This window comes from Podarcis cretensis (genome assembly GCF_951804945.1).
Source record: "Podarcis cretensis genome assembly, chromosome: 3".
In the NCBI taxonomy this organism is placed as follows: domain Eukaryota; kingdom Metazoa; phylum Chordata; class Lepidosauria; order Squamata; family Lacertidae; genus Podarcis; species Podarcis cretensis.
In genome coordinates this window covers 11242102-11259019 of record NC_137172.1, presented here as the reverse complement: position 1 = coordinate 11259019, position 16918 = coordinate 11242102, and positions in this window count along the sequence as shown.

Sequence of the window (16918 nt, the reverse complement as noted above, 5' to 3'; positions counted from 1 at the left end):
GACTTCCGTCAACACCTCTGATGATTTTTTGTTCTTTATCACTTATTCTGCATTTTTAAATTTCTCTATTACTCTTAATTATCAGTAACTAATAATTCTCCTCATAGTCTTTCTTGCAATATTTCAATAGTCCTCCTTACAAAACTTCTTGCAGTCCTACTAGCGTAATCTGTTCATTACTGATCTGTATCTGAAGAAGTGTGCATGCACACGAAAGCTCATACCAAGAACTAACTTAGTTGGTCTTTAAGGTGCTACTGGAAGGAATTTTTTTATTCTGTTCATTACTATTACTTTTCAAATAGTTTGTATATTTACTCCAGTCTTCTAAGAATCTCTGGTCCCGCAGGTTTCGAATCCTTCCTGTTAATTTATCTAGTTCTGCATAGTCCATCAATGTCATCCACCATTCTTCTTTCATCGGTAATTTTTCTTGCTCCTCTAGCCTACCAGTCTCAATGGGTACCAGACACCATTTACTCTTATGAATGAGCCTTTTATCTGTAGGGTGGTACAGCTACCTTGATAGGTCGTCCGTCCCCCCCACCATCCCCTGCAAACTATTTTGCTTTTCCTTCCCCCATTGTATTTTGGAATTAAATCAGATGAGGAAGTGAGACAGGGAATTTCAATGTCTCAATGCCATATAAATTGTTTACCAGGCACTCTGGGTGGGTGGGTGGGGGTAGGGGCTGAGTTTCTATTTTAAGCTTTTCCTGCTTTAAAAAGTAAGTTTAAAAAAATGCAAAGGAATCCAAAGGATTCATTCCAATCCGCATCTGATTTTTGTTTTTGTTTTGTTTTGTTTTGTTTTCAGGGGCAGCTGATCTTATTTGAATTTTATGGAACATACAACATATCACTGACCAGATAATATTTTCACTCACTGGTACCGGGGTTTGTAACATGACATATTAAATATAATTCATTGTCATGTCTCTGATCTTTACTGTGGCTGTGCAGAATTGAAAGCTTGAGGGATTTTGCTATAATAACAGCTTAATCTCTTCCTTTGTCAATACCCTTGCTTTTAGTAATATTCTCCCTCCATCTTTCAATTCCTTCTTCTTTTTAAAGATTTATATCTACACCAGATTTCATCTGGCTGAGATCATTAAAAACAGACCAGTCTTTCGGTATGCAAATGCATTCTGCTATATTATTTGATCTCTCTTCCAATTAGCCATTCCGCTATGGAAATAAGGATTTTAGTACACTAATTGGTAGTGCTGTCCATCAAGCTTCTGCCACTGCTTTTCGGCAAAGATCCTCACAGAAGGATTTCACAGATTTTTTGCTTTAAAAAAAATAAAAAGAGAGAATAACTAGTTTTATATTTAAAATGTTGTGTCACACTTGAGTGTGACCAAGAGACTGAACCCAGAATGACGCTACACAGATGGGGCAGGCAGGTTTTATTCTCTGTGACTGGAGTCTCTGGAAGAAGCTGCTTGCAAAGGAGCAGGATTGGTGCCTCCACTGAACAGTTGGACAATCCCACAGCCAATAAAATAAAATAAAATAATAAAATAAAAAAATAAAATAAAATAAAATAAAATAAAATAAAATAAAATAAAATAAAATAAAATAAAATAAAATAAAATAAAATAAATATTGAGGTCTACAGGTAAAATCCAACATATGAAAACGCAGTAAGCACAATCTAAAGTATAGATCACTGCAGATGGTGACAGCAGCCACGAAATTAAAAGACGCCTGCTTCTTGGGAGAAAAGCAATGACAAACCTAGACAGCATCTTAAAAAGCAGAGACATCACCTTGTCGACAAAGGTCCGTTTTCTTAAAGCTATGGTTTCCCCAGTAGTGATGTATGGAAGTGAGAGCTGGACCATAAAGAAGGCTGATCGCCAAAGAATTGATGCTTTTGAATTATGGTGCTGGAGGAGACTCTTGAGAGTCCCATGGACTGCAAGAAGATCAAATGTATCCATTCTTAAGGAAATCAGTCCTGAGTGCTCACTGGAAGGACAGATTGTGAAGCTGAAGCTCCAATACTTTGGCCACCTCATGAGAAGAGAAGTTTCCCTGGAAAAGACCCTGATGTTGGGAAAGATGGGGGGCACAAGGAGAAGGGGACGACAGAGGATGAGATGGTTGGACAGTGTTCTCGAGGTTACCAGCATGAGTTTGACCAAACTGTGGGAGGCAGTGGAAGACAGGAGTGCCTGGTGTGCCCTGGTCCATGGGGTCATGAAGAGTCGGACATGACTAAATGACTAAACAAGCAAAAACACAGTCTAGAATATGATTTAACCTAGAGTAGCCAAGGAAGTCTGAATGTCTGCATGAGGTCAGGATTGTTTCTTTTACCCAAAGAGTACCAGTCAGTTGAAGATGAGGGTTTGTGCCTCTAAAACAGGGATCAGCAAGGCTTACCAGCCATGGGCAAGATCACTCCCATGGAGATCCTCCATGAACTGGACTGGTGCAGCATGATGCCAGAAATTGCGTCTGTGATTTCCGGCATCTGGACATGCGCAGAAGTGATTTCTGGCGTCTGGGCATGCGCAGAAGTGATTTCTCGTGTCTGGGCAATGGCAGAAGCGATTTCTGGCATCTGGGCATGCACAGAAGCGATTTCTGGCGTCTGGGCATGCGCAGAAGCGATTTCTGGCTTCTGGGCAAGCACAGAAGCAATTTCTGGCATCTGGGCATGCGCAGAAGCGATTTCTGGAGCCGTGGAAGACAGTCCCCATGCTGCGCCGTTTTAGTGCAGCACGTGGGGACTTGCCGAGTGAGAAGCTCAGTTCAGGGGCCAGTTAAACGGCCTCCGTGGGCTGCTTCGGGCCCATGGGCCTTAGGTTGCTGACCCCTGCTCTATACTGTAGCTTCTTGTGGTTTGTTTGTTGTTGTTTTTTTAAATAATTTTTATTAACTGGCCAATCACATCAAATTAAATCACATCATATAAATTCCGAATTACAAAGCCAAATTTTTAAACTTTGTTGTGGGAACCCATACTTCAAGATCCAAAGGGGGATTCAGATCATCTTATTACTGCGTTAATGTCCAAATCAGTCCCAATCAGTCCAAACAAAGTTCATAATTCTATCCAGTCTTATCTTGGTGTTGCCACATCATATCTTGTTCGTATAATTTCTCTTTTTCCTTTACGATCTCTTCTGTTAGTCTCCTTAAGCCGATAGCAAGTGTAATAATCCTGTGTGGATTTCCCGTTCCTCCACTAAGTCCAGATGGTTTCCATATATCTCCTTCGTAGATAACATCACTTTTTCCATCATAAATTTTGGCATTTGTCGCTCTTAAGTCCCACCGAGGAGTTGATTCACGATGTGTAAACAACTCTATTTCTCTCTTTCTCCTCCCAGACCCAAGAGCTCCCACAATGCCTCACAAAATGGCGAACGGCATTTTTTCCTGACTGCGTCACTCCAAAACTCTTAGCTTTCCAGCTTCATCTTGAAACATTGCTTTGGATCGAAAGTTTATCTCCACACAGCCTTAAATCCACAGCTTAAGTCCTTAATTTCTGACTCATTAGGGGAGGGGGATTCTTGTTAAGTCACATAAAAAGGTAGAGGCAGGTTTTTCCCCCCTCCCCCCTCAGTCATTACCGTATCTTGACGTTCTTCTCGTATTTTATTGTTGTCTTGTTATCAGAGATCTCTTCTGTCAGCAGTATTTACTCCCCTTTTTCCTTGATGTATGTGCAATTAATCACGTCCAAATTTGTTCCTTTTAAAGATCATTGCAACCAGCGGCGCGAATCGGGGACGGCGTCGAGGAGTGCCGAAAATCCCACAGGAGGGCTTTGTGCCTAGTGCCCCCACCCCCACAAATTCGGGGGTGGTATAGGGCACAGCAGGCAAGGGCCGTCCCCCCCATAATCCTGGGGGGGTTAAGGAGGCTAATTACCCCCATCATAGCTTCCAAATTACCTCGTGTGGGTCGGAGAGATGTTATTGTCAGCCATCTTCCGATGCGCCACCTAGTGGCCCCCGCTTCTTGTGGTTTGTTGGTCAATTTCTCTCTTAGGGCCAGTTGCCAGCCTCTTTTTAGTCAGTTCAATAATATGCCCTTTTCCAAGTCTGTCCAAAACCAAGCTTTAATGAGTCTAGCTGCTAACGATAGATAGCCAATAAGAGAATTAAATGAGATATCCATATCCTGAACCTGAAATATATTCAATAAAGCTAACTCAGAGAATTGAATGGCTTGTTGACCACCTTTGTCACAAGGTTTAGATTACTTAAGGAGGATTGAGACAACAGGATTTTGCTGGGGGGGGCAGCTGGTGAGGCTTTGGCTATGTAGGATTCAAACTAAAGACCTTCCTGCTCAAAGCCTCATCCCAGCACACTCATTGTGAGCTGAAATCCCCTCCCCATTTCACCCCACTCCCTCTGAGTTGTAGCTGATGCTCCTCTTGCCCCCCAAAAGAATGATTTAGATTATTATTACAGTGGTACCTCGGGTTACATATGCTTCAGGTTACATATGCTTCAGGTTACAGACTCTGCTAACCCAGAAATAGTACCTCGGGTTAAGAACTTTGCTTCAGGGTGAGAACAGAAATCTTGCAGTGGCAGCATGGCAGCAGAAGGAGGCCCCATTAGCTAAAGTGGTGCTTCAGGTTAAGGACAGTTTTAGGTTAAGAATGCACCTCCGGAACGAATTAAGTACTTAACCCGAGGTATCACTGTATTTTTAAATACACACACACATAAAACATCTGGAGAGCCTGAAGAGGCTTATCCTCGCAAATTGATCTCTTTGTAGAATGCTAGCTTGGGGGACCAGAAAGCAGAAGCTTCATTCACAAAATAAGAAATTGAGGGAAACCAAATTGACAGATCTGCCAATCCCCAAACTTCTCTCCAAAAGCCCACAGCTGCACAAGGTCCTGACTTACCATAACATATGAACCAGGCCATTCTCCTTAGCAAATCAGCCATATTACCCCAGTTGTCGGATACACCCTTATACACTGGATAATTATCCCAATCTGACCCCAGCTGCCTTTCGAAATAAACAGCCATCTTGAGTACCATTGTACAACAAGAATCCTCTTTAAACAACAGATGATTCTGTCAATCATCTCATATTTCAACATGCCTTAGTAGGGTTTGAATGCCATTTCTGACGCGACGTCAAATCAGGAATTGAAGTAATTTGTTGATGAATGATAAGCTAAAAGGTGCACTGTATAGCCCCAGAGGATGAATGCATTCAACCAAGTATAGATCCAGACAAGGATTTCTTTTTGACAATGAATGATGATTCTGGAACAGAACTGAATCACAGGACCATTTTAGCTTGGTCAGAGCTGTGAGCAAGTAAGCGCAGGATCCACAGGAAACAAATTATTTGTGAGTTTCACCAAATACTAGAGGAGAAATGCATTTGTCCCCTTTGTAAATGTTGATGGTGAATCTTCTCAGGCTGTGAAGATATTCAGTGTCCAAATTTGGCATCCAATGATTTCACAATACCAGTAGGAGTCCGTATCAAACCATGTCTGATATACGAGTTGCAATTGCATATCATTCTTGCAAACAATCAGTACCTTCTGACTATTATTGTTTATTGAATTTTTACCTCACATTTTCTTCTAGAACAGTGCCCACGAGTCTTTCCTCCTCTTCTCCATGTTATCCTCACAACAATCTTGTGAAGCTGGTTGTGTTTAGACCTAGTGACCTTTATAGCTTCGTGGGGATTTGAGTCCAGTGTTTGAATCACAACACCACAGCGGCTCATTAAAACTGGGTTTTGCTGTGAAAGGATTGCAGCCTTCCTTATTTGGCTGTTTAGTAGGCAAGCTGCCTTTCATGCAGAACCCACTGATAAGAACATAAGACGAACATGATGAATTAGGCCATATTTTGTGGGATCTGATACATAGGTAGCAGCCAAGTACAACATTCCTTGTTTTCCTAGAGTGGACATGCAGGGGGATGTTTGGGCCAGCCAGTCAGAACTTCCTGTTTCCTCCTGGGCTCAGACATACTTCCTTTGCATGTGACTAAAGGTGGGCCTGACCTTAACTGTCCAGGTAACAAAAAGGACAAGGCATGCTGCCATCTCTCTCTCTTCGTCTCTATTTTTTGACTTCCTCCATTGTTGGAGCAGCTTTTTAGCTAGAGAACAGAGGACACTGGGATTGTCCACATATGGGATAGTTCCACATGTATGTACTTTGTAACTAAGTCTGCCTTCAGAGATCCAGCTGTGAACTGATGATGATGTGAGTCAACTTCTTTTATTGACTTTAAATAAGATTGCCATGTGTTTATTCTTTTAAGAGGGCTAAAAAGGGACCTTACCAGGAACATACAATTCAATATTGAATTGTATGATAGTGAGAGGCTTAAGCAAGCCTGCAATCAGTGTTTCAAAGGGGAATGTAAAACTCTGCTAAGTAAAGGAACTTGCTTGCGCAAGCTAGGAAGGATATTAATAAAAAATATATCCTCTCCTGCCTCCCAGAACAGTCCCACAAATTTCCCCTCTGGCCCAGCATCTGGTCCGCCCAGTGGTGGACCAGATGCCAATGGAAAGCCTGCAAGCTGGACATGAGCACAACTGGTATTCAGAGGCATCAGCAGTATCAGAGGTAGAACATAGTCATCATGGTTAGTAGCTATTGATAGCTTTGCCCATGAATTTGTCTATAATAATAATAATAAAAATGTTATTTGATGTTAGATTTCTCTGTGTTGCCACTGTGCAGTGCTCTTGGAGTCACAAGACTCTGTTTTGCTTTCCAGAGACATTCCAGACTGTTGGAAGTCTCACAGAAGACAGGAGATGGATGTGATGTTACTGGTTTGCTGTTCCTTTGTTTTTCAGTTGCTCTCTGCTCTCACAGAGAGAGGATATATTTTCTTTTCTGTCTGCACAGTTAGGAATAAAACGCTCTTTAGCGATGTAGCTCATACTATCTTGTCCTTCCGCATGGTGCTGGATACTCTGCGTAATGGGGGAACGTGCTTGGAGCCTTATCAGAGGCTCAGGTCGTTAATCATCGTCGGAGGCGATTCCGGAGGACTTGACCAGAAGAATCGCTTGGTCAAACGCAAGTCCGACATTTCTACCCTGCCTAGCTGGCTGGGTTTCCCCACCCACCCAGGGCGACTCCCAAAAGAAGATTAAACATGTGACAAAACATCAAACATGAAAATCTTCCCTAAACATTCAGATGTTTTCTAAAAGTCAGATAGTTGTTTATTTCCTTCACATCTGATGGGAGGGTGTTCCACAGGGCTGGCACCACTACTGAGAAGGCCTCTGCCTGCTTCGCTGTAGCTTCACTTCTCACAGTGAGGGAACCGTCAGAAGGCTCTCGGAGCTGGACCTCAGTGTCCGGGCTGAACTAAGGGGGTGGAGATGCTCCTTCAGGTATATTGAGCTGAAACCATTTAGGGCTTTAAAGCTCAGCACCAACACTATGACTTGTGCTCAGAAACATACTGGGAGCCAATGTAGGTCTTTCAGGACCGGTGTTATATGATCTATTGCTGTTGTTGGCCTCCATCTGTCTTGGGAGACAATTGAGTGCACTCTGGGGGCATTAGTAGAACTGAAATGACCTCCCCAGGTCACAAGCCTGGGCAGTGTGTTTGTCACTGTGGTGCTTTTTGGACCTCTTGAGCTCCTATAGTTTGCATGCCACAGCCCTCCACACTGAGTTTATTTTTCCATTATTGTTATGTGGCAAAAAAGGACAGTTGTGTTTGAGGTGCCTGATACTTCTTGATTTGGTTTCCTGCTACCCCAACACAACAGAAATATACAGCTCTGGTCTTGGGGCCATTTTCTGTTGCTGGGCTTAGATTCATAGAATCATACAATAGAACCATATAGGTGGAAGAGACCCTGAGAATCATCTTGTCCAACACTCTGCAATGCAGGAATCTCAACTAAAGCATCAATGGCAGATGGCTATCAAACTTCTGCTTCAAAACTTCCAAGGAAGGAGAGTCTACAACCTCCTGGGGGAGTTCATTCTACTGTTGAACAGCTCAGAAAGTTATTCCCATCGTTTAGTCGGAATCTCCTTTCTTGTAACTTGAAGCCATTGCCTTGGGTCCTACCCTCTGGAGCAGGAGAGAACAAGCTTGTTCCTTCCTCCATTTGATACCCTTTAGATATTTGAAGATGGCTATCATATCCCCGCTCAGTCTCCTCTTTTCCGGGCTAAACATACCTATCTCCTTCAACCGTTCCTCATAAGGCTTGGTAATAATAATAATAATAATAATAATAATAATAATAATAATAATTTATTATTTATACCCCGCCCATCTGGCTGGGTTTCTCCAGCCACTCTGGGCAGCTTCCAACAGAATATTAAAATACAATAACCTATTAAACATTAAAAGCTTCCCTAAACAGGGCTACCTAAACTTTTGGTTGCTGGCACAATAGTAAAACAAGAATGGTACATAAACACAAACGCAAAAAGTAGCCTGTGCATTAAATGTCCTGTCCTCCCTGTCTTGGCCCACAGCTGAGAGATGGTGTAAATGCCCCACTTTGAAGCTTGACTGGTGCTGGGAAAAACAACTTCTTTAAAAGGAGGCTAACATGTCTCATGAATATTTATACACTGCGTCCGAGCTCCTGTGTTCTCCCTGATTAAATGCCACTATTCCCTTAGTGCTCCGGGAGCTACCGTAGCCCTATTGAAATAAACAACGGGTAATGGAAAAGACCCCCACAGCATTATTAATTACCCGAGCTGTCACTTAGACAGTGCATAGGGGGACAAGGCAGATGGCAAGACAAACTGCAGCAATAAGAGAAGGTACGGCTGAGCATCTCACGTTACCTCCAGCAGGAGCGACAATGCATCACTGCTTTGCATGGGGCGGTAAAAGATGGCTTCCTTAGGCACTTGTGTGGATGATTGGCTCAAGAGAGATTGACCCAGCAGGGAAGTCGAGCAGCTGGTGTTCAGGAGGAACTGGAGACTTCAGAAGGTGGTGTTGGGTAGGCATCCTTTGGGTGCTTTCCAACACTGAGAAGGGAAATCCCATCTCTGTGTTACGCCCCGTTCCTCAGCAGAACAATGCAACAAATGGATAACAAAGAGGAGAAGCAGAGCCTAAATTGGGTGCTTAAAAGTGGCTTTTTATTGTTACAGATACGTTTCCCAGCATGCTTTGATCCTTCAAGGAGGAAGGCTTTTCTTGCATCTTCTCTATGTATGGCAGCTTTCTGAAATGTGGCAGGTTTGCTTTCAGTGAAACAGCCTTCTCTGTGGTGACACCCCCCAGCGGTGGGGGGGGGGGAAAGGGCGGGTGCCACAGCAGTGAGCAGCTCCTGAAGCCAGCCAGAGCCAACTGCTCTATCAGACTGGTTCCGGGCTGCTGAGGTTGCCGCTGCCACATTTCCGGGGACTGTCCCCAGGAACTGGGAACATCTGGTAACCCTTATCTATCTATCTATCTATCTATCTATCTATCTATCTATCTATCTATCTATCTATATCTATCTCTCTATCATCTATCATCTATCATCTATCATCTATCATCTATCATCTATCATCTATCATCTATCATCTATCATCTATCTAATCATCTATCCATCTGTCCATCTGTCCATATTTCCATCTACCCATCTATCTATCCCTCAAATCATCTGCCTATCTATCACTGTATTCTTCCAACTACATGAGTGTTGTTAATTTTTTTCTTTCAGCAACCTAATTCCACGAGAGAGTGGTACCATAAGCACAGCAGCACATTTGAATCAACAGGCTCAGTGGACTGTGGGCATATCTGAAATACAAACATGTGGAGTTCCATGCCAATTTAACTGTCACAGCTTCTCCCAAAGAATTGTGGGAATACAACTTTGGCAATGATGTTGATATCCCTAGATATGCCTAACCCACCTCACAGTACTACAGCAGTGTAGCTTCCTCATGGGTTGGGAGAGGAAATTAAACTATTTTAATTTTGGAGAGTAGATAATGGCCACCAAGGAATGAGGATGTAGAATTTTAGAACAGCTGGTTGAAAGAGCAATGAACAAACACAGTCCTGGAAGGGTGCTAGTGATTTTTTCTTCAATCCTTTCCACAGCGCATCTTCTGATGGAGGACCTACAGGAAATGAGAAGGAAGCTCCATGAATATTTAACTCTGAGGACAAATCAAAGCTTCTTGCCTAAAATATTTGGACGACTTGCTATGCAAATATATTTGAAATCCATAAACATGAAGGGGATCGTTTGAAATTCCCTTTTTTAAGATTAGGCCACCAACTATACCTTCTACTTGCTATTAATCATACCTTCTGCTCTTCAAGGGGTTTGTGGAAAGGCAATTCCAGTGATCCTTCGGCTCTCTTTCATTTCTCTGTGTTCTTGTATGCTCTGTGTACATGAAACTGATCTAGGTTCTTAGGGAAATGTCTAGGTGTGAATAAGCATTATATAAGCACAAAAACAACCTTGTTTGATAAGGTCCATGGTTGCTATAATCACAGTAGACTGGGACTAGGGCTAGGCCAATCCAGCATTCCTGCCACAGCATCTGAGGACACTTTTTTCCACTCAATAATGCCATTTCCTCCAACATTTACCCAATGAAAATAGGGACATCCTAAGGAAAAGAGGAGAACTTCTCAAATCAGAAACCGTGATGGCTTCTGTAGATCCGAGACTGTCCCTGGAAAATAGGGACACTTGGAGGGTCTGCAATGCCTGCCTGGCTCTTTTTCTCCCTCCTGCTGCTAAGCTAACTGAGTGTTAGGATATACCGTATTTTTCACTCTATAGGACGCACATGACCATAAGACACACCTAATTTTAGAGGGGGAGAACAAGAAAAAAAATACTCTCTCCCTCTCTGTGCAGCGCCGCTTCAGCGAAGTGGCAGGAGAAATGGAGCCCCTTCCACTTCTCCTCCTGCTTCGCTGAAGGGGCGCTGCGCAGAGAGGGAAAGCTGCACAGAGCCTCTCCAGCAAAGCAAAGCCAGGAGAGCAAGAGGGGTCGGTGCGCACCGACCCCTCTTGCTCTCCTGGCTTCAGCGAAAGCAACGCGAAGCCTCCGGAGCGCTCCTGCTGTGCTCCAGAGGCTTCACGTTGCTTTTGCTGAAGCCATGGAGCCTGCATTTGCTCCATAAGACGCACACACATTTCCCCTTACTTTTTAGGAGGGGAAAAGTGAGTCTTATAGAGCGAAAAATACAGTAGTTCCGTTCCACCTTTAGAACAGGCTTATGGAGTTGTTGTATGTCACATGTCTATTTACTTCCAGCAGAGTCTGCTGGGAACTTCCGTTGTATATAGCTTTTGCCTATGCTGTTTGGACACGAAGGGAAGCAGACATGTTTTTCCTTTCTCCTGCTGCTGAATAAATGCTTGTAAATATTCTTATAGAATCATAGAATAGAATCATAGAATCATAGAGTTGGAAGAGACCACAAGGGCCATCGAGTCCAACCCCCTGCCAAGCAGGAAACACCATCAGAGCACTCCTGACATATGGTTGTCAAGCCTCTGCTTAAAGACCTCCAAAGAAGGAGACTCCACCACACTCCTTGGCAGCAAATTCCACTGTCGAACAGCTCTTACTGTCAGGAAGTTCTTCCTAATGTTTAGGTGGAATCTTCTTTCTTGTAGTTTGGAGACATTGCTCTGTGTCCACTTCTCTGGAGCAGCAGAAAACAACCTTTCTCCCTCCTCTATGTGACATCCTTTTATATATTTGAACATGGCTATCATATCACCCCTTAACCTCCTCTTCTCCAGGCTAAACATGCCCAGCTCCCTTAGCCGTTCCTCATAAGGCATCGTTTCCAGGCCTTTGACCATTTTGGTTGCCCTCCTGTGGACACGTTCCAGAGGCTTACATATGCCTCTGCCCGCTACTTCTGTTGCAAAGAGTTCTTATGTCTGCTGGCTTGTGTGCTAAGCTTCTAAAGGTCTCTGAGGCTTGAGTCACAGTTTTGATGCTGTTCTGAGAACCAGAGTTTGCCCAGCTGCTGGCTTATGGGCTGGAGCCAGCTGGGGGCCTGCCAACTGCCTCCGTCTCCCCAGACGCATCCCAACACTGAGCACTCCACCTTTAGACAGTGCTCTGGGTGGAAGAAGCTGACCTGGTGCAATCAAGGGCTTTCTCAACCCAATTTGACCAAAGCCCAAATCTATCATTTACATGTGATTGAAAAGCATTGCTGGGCATACCAATCAACTCCTAGGGGCTTTGGGGACTTCGGCACCCCCAGTAAAATATTTCAGGGGGCTGGACCCCTCAGAGTTGATGGGTATTGTCATTTAAATGGAGTGCTTGCATCATGTCATGTGATTGATTATGTAGGGCAGGGCTTACCTGCCACCACATATTTTACTCAAGTTGCCACCCCTGTTGCCAAACACCTCTACCATTGACATGGATGCGGTTGGTGCTGTGGTCTAAACCACTGAGCCTCTTGGGCTTGCCGATCAGAAGGTTGGCGGTTCAAATCCCTGCGATGGAGTGAGCTCCTGATGCTCTATCCCAGCTCCTGCCAACCTAGCTGTTCAAAAGCACACCAGTGCAAATAGATAAATAGGTAGTGCTGTGGCAGGAAGGTAAATATTGTTTTTGTGCACTCTGGCACTTGTCATGGTTCTCTGTGCAGCAGAAGCAATTTAGTCATGCTGGCCACATGACCCGGAAAGCTGTCTGTGGATAAACACCAGCACCCTCGGCCAGTAAAGTGAGATGAGCACCACAATCCCATAGTTGCCTTTGACTGGACTTAACCACCCAGGGGTCCTTTACCTTTTACCTACCATTGAAGTACAGCCCATGGGGAAGCAGAGCAGAACATTATCATTAAACACAAAGATTAAGAAACAGAAGCACAAGTTCTATCGCATGCCTATTGAACAGGCGCATTTAACAGGGTAATTAATTCTGAGCACAGCGTATTTCACAGCAGTATGAAATAACTGTGCCCAATGCTACGAGATGCACTGTGAACATTTAAAAAGAACAACAAGTAGGATATCTGCTTCCCCAAAGGTTTACGCAGCTCTTCTGAAACAGACAGCTGTAACCTGTAAGGGGAAAAGAAAAAGCAATTAAGGGAGAAATCCCCAGAGAAGGAGTTGAGATCTGGATAATGATCCTGGTTTCCAAAGGTAGTGCTAATTAAATGATTATTTACTACTCAGTGCTGTGCCAATGCGCCAGAAGATGCACCTAAAATAAAGGCATATATTCTACATTCCCAAAACGTGTTAAAATAAGGAATCATACCTTTGGCCTGATATGCTTTCAATATTTATTTCTAGACTCCCTGGAAAAGACCCTGATGTTGGGAAAGATGGAGGGCACAAGGAGAAGGGGACGACAGAGGATGAGATGGTTGGATAGTGTTCTCAAAGCTACCAGCATGAGTTTGACCAAACTGTGGGAGCCACTGGAGGACAGGAGTGCCTGGCGTGCTCTGCTCCATGGGGTCACGAAGAGACGGACACGACTAAACGACTAAACAACAACAATTTTATTGCATTTATATCCCACCTCCCCCCCCCCAGGAGCTCAAGGTGGCATACCTTGTTCTTTTCCTCCCCGTTTTATCCTCAACAACCCTGTTCTCCAACTCCTGTCAGAAGTTGTGCTGCAGCATTCTGCACTAACTGCAGCCTCTGGATCAAGCACGAGGGAAGCCCCACATAGAGTGCATCGCAATAACCGAGTCTCCATTGTTTAACTGCTTTACAAGTGACTAAACATCAAAAAGAGCTTTCCGACATTAAGAGCTGTTCGACAGTGGACCAGTCTCCCTTGGGAAGTTGTGGACTTCCTTCCTTGGAGCTTTTTAAACCTCCACCTGTCATGGATCCTTTAACTGAGATTCCTGCATTGCACGCATTTGTACTAGATTACTTCTGGGATTCCTTGCAACTCTACAATTCTATGATTCTGTGAGCATTTAACTGATTTTATTGATAATTTTATTGTTTGGTTTTTTTTAATAAACTGCTTCGGTGTTTTGTACGACCAAGTGGTGTATATTTTTATGTAGTAGTAGTAGTAATAAAAAGGTCCGTATAGTTAAAGCTATGGTTTTCCCAGTAGTGATGTATGGAAGTGAGAGCTGGACCATAAAGAAGGCTGATTGCTGAAGAATTGATGCTTTTGAATTATGGTGCTGGAGGAGACTCTTGAGAGTCCCATGGACTGCAAGAAGATCAACCCTCTCCATTCTGAAGGAAATCAGCCCTGAGTGCTCACTGGAAGGACAGATTGTGAAGCTGAGGCTCCAGTACTTTGGCCACCTCATGAGAAGAGAAGACTCCCTGGAAAAGACCCTGATGTTGGGAAAGATGGAGGGCACAAGGAGAAGGGGGCGACAGAGGACGAGATGGTTGGATAGTGTTTTCGAGGTTACCAGCATGAGTCTGACCAAGCTGCGGGGGGCAGTGGAGGACAGGAGTGCCTGGCGTTCTCTGGTCCATGGGGTCACGAAGAGTCGGACACGACTAAACGACTAAACAACAACAACAAAGTAGTAATAAAAAACAACAACAACAGTACTACAGACATTTTTTTACACTTCCGGGGTTGTTTTTTAAAACAGACCAGGGGCTTAGGAGGCAGGAGGGTTTCAGATTGCTAATCATCTGAAGAATCTTCAGTGTGTTTCTTGACAGTTATGTAACGGCTTTCAAACTGTCTTTTCTCTTTCCTGCCATTTTTTGCTAAAGAGCTGCCCACGGATGGGATCACCTCCTGCACATCCTGTTTATTTAAATTACTTTCCGATACGCTGTCCAAAATCAAATGGAAATACAGTGGTACCTTGGGATACATACGCTTCAGGTTACAGACTCCGCTAACCCAGAAATTGTACCTCCGGTTAAGAACTTTGCTTCAGGATGAGAACAGAAATTGTACTGCGGTGGTGCGGCGGCAGCAGGAGGCCCCATTAGCTAAAGTGGTACCTCAGGTTAAGAACAGTTTCAGGTTAAGAAAGGACCTCCAGAACGAATTAAGTTCATAATAATAATAATAATAATAATAATAATAATAATAATCTTTATTGTCATTGCCCCCTCTCGGGGACAACGAAAATTACTTGGCTGCTCCATCCACCCAGGTAGGGCACTCCACACAAAATCAGAACAACTATAAAAACACTAATTAAAACAATACAGTATAATACAGCAAGGAAGATTAGATGACTTTCAAACCTGAGGTACCACTGTAAATGAAGATGCACAGCAACACGTGGATATGTTGCTCACACCTTATTTATCTCCCCAGTTTCATCTTCATGTGGAACAAGAGACAAGGTGTTGTTTGAAGATCTGTAGAATAAAAGAGAAAAAGTCGAAAACCAACAGAGCATCGTAAGCAAAACAAATCACTTTATTAGCTCATAACTACTGTGCCTGATATAAACAAAGAATGAAGACTGAGTTCTGAAATAATGAAGTGATTGTTATGTATAAAAGCTTGTACATTCTGATTTCTAGTCCGTGGTTGATGTGACTGGAACTTCTACAAGCTTCTACGAGCTGAACTTTCAAAATATAATTGAAAAATGCAAGCCAGATACTGCAGGCAATCTGTCAATATTGGTCTTCCAAATTTCTATATTTTCCCAGTCTTAATTTAACTTCCTGCCATTTCTGCAGCAATTTCATTTTAACAAAACAAAACAAAAAATCCACATGAAAATCTGTCTGTATCTTAATGCAATTTCCTCCCAAAAATGTATTTTATATACAGTTTTGACCAACGTATACAATTTTGCCAGCACATCTCCCTAACATTTCTGCATGTTACTTTTTCTGATATAAGCATGTTTATGTATATCTCCCCTTAAATCCCGTGGTTTTGTTGATATTGTTTGTGTGAGGAACTGCACTGCAAAATTCAGAGAAGCGCAAATTTTGAAGGCTAGTTGAGACATAATCCCCCCCTCCCTTTACCCCTGTATAAACCAATTGATCTGAACTGCTACAGGGTCAAATTCTGTGGACGATGGATAGCCTCACACCTGGAAGATCTGAAGAGAGGGCCTCCCACATCCCAAAACTCTTCTTTTTGTTCCTATAGGATAATCATTCCCCCTCCCCCATTCCATGGGGGAAATTTCCCTTTCAATAGGGGGAAATTGATAGAGCAGGGACCCGGACTCCACACTGAATTTGGGGCTTTTTAAATACGATGCAAGTGAGACCAAGGCATAGTCAGAGGTACGAGTTTCTGGGATGACTGTGTGTAACAGCAATTGCTGCTTCCGCTATAACAAGCGAGGATGCTGTAGGTGAAAAATGCATGTAGGTTCCTTTAAAGCTAATCATTCCACAAAAACCCAGCTTTTGTAAAACAGCGATTAGTTTAGAACAACCTGCCCCATTGCCAGTGGTGTCTGTTTCCATGGCAGCGAGAGCCTCAGCTGGCAGCCTAGTTATCAGAGGAACTCTAATAAATTTCAGAAGCAGACTTCTGGAAATTACTTTTCTTTGCCTCTTCTCTCCTTTCCCCCCCTCCTTTTTTCCTTTTCTTCTCCTTTTTGCTCTTTGGCTGTTGCTGTTTCCAGATCCACTTTTGCTAGTGAAAAATCCAAAGATCTCTTAAAGTCCACGGCAGGTTGAGATTTGTCTGTTCCCTTTTTTAAAAGTAGTTCCCCCTAGGTATCTTTTAGGAGATCATCTCATTGATCATAGCGGCTTAAGGAGGGACAGAAGATGAGTTCTTCCTCAGGCAGTCAGCCCATGTCGGGGTGACAGCCCTTGAGACTGCAGGAGACATGTCACTGAAAGGCTGCCACTCAAAATATGAAAAAAAAGCAAAAGCAAACCCTTGCACATAGAAAACTTAGATATCATAAAGAGCTTTCTCCCTGTCATCCTTGTTATCTATGCACACAGACTATCCCCCCCATGTAAGATAAATAATCAGGTAGTCCTCACAGAGAAGC